This window comes from Marmota flaviventris, chromosome 14, assembly GCF_047511675.1.
Source record: "Marmota flaviventris isolate mMarFla1 chromosome 14, mMarFla1.hap1, whole genome shotgun sequence".
Lineage (NCBI taxonomy): Eukaryota > Metazoa > Chordata > Mammalia > Rodentia > Sciuridae > Marmota > Marmota flaviventris.
The window spans coordinates 5,530,126-5,536,125 of record NC_092511.1 but is presented as its reverse complement, the minus strand read 5'-3'; the positions used below and the strand labels follow the sequence as shown (position 1 = coordinate 5,536,125).

The 6,000-nt window shown below is 45.6% G+C and overlaps 1 protein-coding gene across 6 annotated transcripts in view; it reads left to right on the top strand.

The window, feature by feature from the left end:
• The first annotated feature begins 627 nt into the window (after positions 1-627).
• Positions 628-6,000, top strand: part of Kidins220 (kinase D interacting substrate 220) — a 102,803-nt gene continuing 97,430 nt past the window's right edge. For all 6 annotated transcript variants that reach the window (XM_071601319.1, XM_071601320.1, XM_027937865.2 and 3 more), the window contains exon 1: positions 628-785. The gene's annotated coding sequence lies outside the window, so the exon portion shown is untranslated. The remainder of the gene's footprint in view (positions 786-6,000) is intronic.

Sequence of the window (6,000 nt, the reverse complement as noted above, 5' to 3'; positions counted from 1 at the left end):
GAGGTGGAATCTGAGAAGGAACAGCCAGAAGAATGGGAGGAAAACTAGGAGAATTAGTAAGTACAACGAAGGGAATATTTGTAGAAGGGAGTCGCATCCAGTTTTCCATGGATGGAAAGCTGTCCATCACATTTGGTCTCTGGACAGTCACAAGTATCTTTTGCAGACTCCCGAGCAACAGAAAATGGAAGGGAGGATGGGGGCGGGAGTTGCAGGGCCAGGAGGATGGAGGAGGCGGGGGTGGGGGAGGTGGCGAAGGAGGCTGTGTGCGCTCCCGCAGATCCGCAGCACAGAATCTGCCTTCTGGACTCTGGGAGGAATTGAGCGGGTCTCTATTTGCATTGTCATTGGAAGTTTAATTGTTTATTTTTATGAATAATCTTGACTATAAGGGCAGATAGGGTTTATAAATTAACTATAATAGGAAGAGAAACATTTACAGTGAAAAAATGTTGCTTGGGCAGTAGTCAAAAATACGCCCATTTGGAGACCAGAGAGCCACCGCCGAGGGCAGTCACCTGGCGCTCAGCCGCGCCGGCCCCTCCAGCCCCGCCTCCGCCGTCCTCCCGCCACGCCCCTGGGGCGTGGCCACCCAAGGCTCCGCCCGGGTTCCAGCCACGTGATCTGTCAGTTCAGGGGCAGACGGAAAATGGCCGCCGGGTGTGGTGAGGGCGACGCGTCTAAAGCCGCTGTCTTTTTCTCCTTCGTCCTCTGACACCGCCGGCGGCCCAGCGGACGGGTTCTTCCGAGCTGAGAGCGCTGTTCTCAGGCCACGTTGTGAGACGGTCAGTGTGGGCCGTCTCGGGGCCAGCGCGGTGGAGGGGTGCGCAGGCCGCGGGGAAGGGGCTAGCCGCTTGGGAAGGGCGGTGTCCAGGCCGCGGGGAAGGGGCGAGCAGAGCGGGGAGGGCGGTGTCCAGGCCGCGGGGAAGGGGCTAGCCGCTCGTGGAGGGCGGTGTCCAGGCCACGGGGAAGGGGCGAGCCGAGCGGGGAGGGCGGTGTCCAGGCCACGGGGAAGGGGCGATCCGAGCGGGGAGGGGAGGGGGCAAGGTCCTGCGCGCGAGCTGGGCCAGCGAGGCTGGGCGGGGCGCTTCGGTGAGGCTTTCAGGGCGAGTGACCGCTGGCTGGACGCGGGAAAGGTCCCTGGACTGGGTGTTTCTGCTGGTCAGTCTTCCAGGGTGCGGAGGTGAAAGCTGTTAGGAAAACGGTTCTGCGGAGCAGATGCTTGCATACCCACTCCCTCGAGGATTCCTGTAGCAGGTGCAGCTAAGGAAGACGGTCTAGGTTTCTTTTCCTAGGATTCCTTTGCGAGGTGGTGTTATTTTCTCCTCTGCTTTATTCCGGGCTCCATTGCTCCATTGTCCTGTGCAGGCTTTTAAATGCCTTGCAAACTACCAGCAAGCCATTGGTTATCAGGCGTCCAAGATTTGTCAGCCAGCGATTTTGGGGTTTTTATTCTTTGAGGTTGTTTTGACATATAGAAAAGATTTAATAAAATTAAAAGTATTTATTAATAACTGTGGAGCCATCTCTGCTCCCTAGAGGGATTGTTAAAATGCAGCTCTCTTAGCCTTTCAGAGATTACTATTCATTTGACGTGGGGTGTGGCTCAGGAGTCACGTCTTGGGGTGATTCTAGTAGATTAGTCCCTGCCCACATTTTGGCAACACTGAGAACCAGACATCTGTAGGTTATTTGGAGTGAGGTCGCGGTTGATAGACTGCTGCGTCAAAGTGTATTCTTTGTTCTCTATCTTTGCCAGAGTGGGCTACTTAATCAGAATCATTTTGGGGTGCTTGTTTAAATATTAGATTCTGGGCCTACCACTGATCTACTAAACGGGATTCTGTGGGGAAGGAGACAGTGTATAGTATTTGACAAGCTTCACAGATAATTTTAGTGCACACCAGTTTGAGAATCCTTTTCTACACACTGTGTGATTGATTTCAAAGTCTGTTTTTTCCAAACACTGGATGGATTTTTTCAACCCAACCTTTTTTGAGCTGTTCACCTTTAGCACCATACAGCTTCCTTCATCAAGCTGGGGAGATAGGGAGGAAGCCAGCATAACCATGCAGAGGTACGTCTCCTCTTTTTCCTGGCTGCTCTTTTTTCATTAAGAGCAAAACCAACCTCTAGTCATGTGCATGTGCCATCTAGTCATCTCTAACCCCTTCTTTTCTTCTCCAGCCATATGCTTTCTTTTACTTATTTTTTTCATTCAGAATATCTCTTCTATATATTTTGGTGGATCAAACAGGTCAAATATTGGGGATTTTATATTGTTCAAGCTAATATCTTCTCCATTCCCACTGCCCAATCCTTCTGCTGTGGCCTATTTTGGTGGATCCCTGACTGGTCCTATAGTTCTATTTTTTGTTGTGTGTTTTTCTAGTCTGAGCTGCTAGGAGGTTTAATTTTTATAGGATTGCATATGAGTGTGTCATTCTTCTCTTTGTGCTTTTGCTCAAGAACTGTCAGATTGTCTACTCATAAGCTACTGTAGTAGAGGTATGTAGAAGACAAGGAACAGAAACCTCAGGGAAATTGAGACATTCAAGACCATGTGGGAAGTCAGGATCCCAGGCAATTTAATCTTCTGCATCTTTCTTGGGGGCCACATTTGTTCTCTTACTAAGGAGGAGTTCGTTTGATTATTCATAGCTGTTGAGTTCTCTCTCTGCTGACTGGCACAAAATTGCCTTTTAAAAAATATTTTTATTAGTTGTTGACAGACCTTTATTTTTTTATTTATTTATACACAGTGCTGAGAATTGAACCTAGTACCTCACACATGCTAGGCAAGGGCTCTATCACTGAGTCACAACCCCAGCCCCAAGTTGCCGCCGTCGTCGTCGTCTTCTTTGGGGGTGGGGAGGGGGTGCCAGGGATTGAACTCAGGGGCACTTGACCACTGAGCCACATCCCCACCCCTATTTTGTATTTTATTTAGAGACAGAGTCTCACTGAGTTGCCTAGTGCCTTGCTTTTGTTGTTGATGGCTTCCAGATCCTCCTGCCTCAGCCTCCTGAACCGCTGGGATTACAGGTGTGTGCCAGCCACCGTGCCTGGCCCCAAATGCATTATTTTATACATGGTCCCTAATAACTGGCATAGTTTTGAATTCCAATTCTACGTTGGCCCAACTTATCTTTTTGAGCATCACTTGTAGTGATTGTATACCCATCCCTGGTTGTGGCTGAAGGTAGCTGTTGAGGATAGCAAGGGATGTGGGAGAGCAAAGAAGATACATCTTTAGTATACCTCTGCAGTTACTCAGTTTGATAATTCTCTATTAAGTTTCTGTTTGTTCTAGACCTGTATTAGGTTCTAGGGTTAGACAGCCTTTTATCATCGAAGAGATGACAGATCTAACCCACCTTAACTTTCTGGCGTTGGCTCTCACTTCACACTTAAACATCCCAGTCCTATCATTCATCATATCCTGGGCAGACAGCATATAACCACTCATCTACACCCTCGTCATCTATTTTCAGCCTTTTCCCTTTGCTTGGTGTGCCCTTTGTTCGTTTCCCACCTAGTGGACCTGCTGGTTCTTCAGGGATCTACACAGAATCATGATGCTTCCATGATTCCCCAGCTGGAGCAGAAACGTCTCAGAACTCTCAGAGCACTGTTCTACTTTGAATTACAGCTTGGGTTCATCTAGTTTCTATACCACTTGCTATTTGTATCATGTTAGGCACAGTACTTATTTATGCAAACCTTTTTTGTCATCTGTAAAATGAAAAACTAAAATGAAAAACTAAAGTGATGCTGTTTTCCTGAAGATGTCTTAGGGTGTACTGTAACCTTATTGAGGGAACGATTGCAATCTACTGCAGGCTAGCATGGTCTTGAACATAATACTGCCCAATACATACTTGTAAAACAGACAAGACTGCCCTCTGGGCTTTCTTTGTTCACCTAAGGTCTGTTGACCCTATTATATGTTCAGGCAATGTGTCAGGCACTGAGCAAATGTTGGAGGAGGAGGAGGAGGAGGCTCTCACCTTGCTCTGGAGGGGTAGGACCTTGACAGGGAAGTCTCACTGTAGAATTGACTTTGGAATTGAAAGTTGAAGACTGTATAGAGATTCGTTGGGCCCAAGTCAGATGCTAGTGAAGGTAAAGGGGAGAATGACTTGAAACTGACGGGATTTCTGGGAATGACAAGAGGAGTATGAATATGGGCTTGAAGTTTTTTTAATTTTTTTAGTTGTCAATGGATCTTTATTTTATTTATTGATATGCGGTACTGAGAATTGAACCAATGCCTCACACATGCTAGGCAAGCGCTCCGCCACTGAGTCCCAGCCCCAGCCCCAAGGGTTTTTATTCTAAGATAGCTAAGAATAGAGCTTGCTACAAGTGAGAGAAAGTGGGACTGACCAGAAGTGAAGCCTCTGAGGGAAGGATAGGGAGATTTGACCTTTGAGAACATAATCTGATTTACTGGGTACACTTGGAAGCAAACCTGCTTCACTTATTGTTAGAAGTCTGGATGATGGGAGTCATTTTGTTGCCTACAGTTTTGGCAAACTCTTTTCTCCTGTTAAACATAAATGTATTTATGTGATTTGATCAAATTCAGTTCAGCATCCATGTATCAGTTAATATGTGCAAGGAAGTGTTTAAGGTGCTTCTGAACTTGTGAAGTTCCTACTATCAGGAAAATTATAATAATAAGGAAGGAAAGAATGGAGGAATGCAGAGATTACCAGATTTCAAAGCTTATAATGTTGATGGTCCGCAAGGCCTCCTATATTATTTTTTCCCTCAAAGTACACAAAGGAGAGAATGATGTCATGAGTGTTCATGACACTCTTAACAACTACGAATGTTTTGCCAACTTTATTTCCAGGAATTTTCCTCTTCCCCTGTTACCCTTCCCTGTGTCCTCGTTCTTTAAAGAGACTTGACCCTCCATAGGCAGGAATAATGTCTTATCCAGCTTGTCAGTCAGAATCCATAACACAGGGTCTTGCAGATTTTAGGCTGCCAATGGACTGTTGATAGAACTTCACAAGTTCAGAAGCACCTGAACTGTGTGAATTGTATACGTTTTCACATAATTATATGACAAAATAGGTCATTTTTCCATAAAAGATTAGTTCAAAGGACATCCTTTGGGGAGTTATGGCAAAGCAAATTCAACATAAAAGATTTAAAAAGGTGTTTTATTAATACTTTTGTGTAATCTTAGTCTAAAGCAAGGATAAAAGTGATAACCTTTTTTAGTGGTGATGGAGTTCAAACCCAGGGCCTTGTGTGTGCTGGTCAAGTGCTATACCTCTGAGGTACACCCCCACCAGCCTGGAAATAACCTTTTAAAAAATGTTTTAAGGGTCTGAGATTGTGGCTCAGCGGTAGAGAGCTTGCCTAGCACGCGCAGGGCCCTATGTTCGTTCCTCAGCACCACATAAAAATAAATTAATAGAATAAAGGTATTGTGTCCAACTACAACTAAAAAAATAAATATTTTTAAAAAATGTTTTAAGTATCCAAAGGTGATGCACAGTCTATATAACTGACTGGAGGAGAAAAAAATTATAAAAATAAAGATAAAGACTCAATTGTGAGTGAAAACAGTGCTCAGTGGGTGAACCAACTCCGATGGAGTGGCTCTAACAAACAGCGTGAGAGTCTGTGTGTGTATTTGTTTATTTAAGAAATATTTTTTTGGGGGTACCAGGGGTTGAACTCAGGGGTACTTGACCACTGAACCACATCCCCAGCCCTGTTTTTTTATTTAGAGACAGGGTATTGCTGAGTTGCTTAGCAGCTTGCTTTTGCCGAGGCTGGCTTTGAACTTGTGATCCTCTTACCTCAGCCTCCTCAGCTGCAGGGATCACAAGCGTGTGCCAGCACACCCTGCCTGTGTGTTTGTTTATATAGATATGAATGCACGGAATTCTCCCTGTCAACAGGAGTCACCTTGCAAATGGTTTTCCTCTAGGCACTCTCACACCAAAGGGTTCCTAGAAGCTTCGTCTCACTATC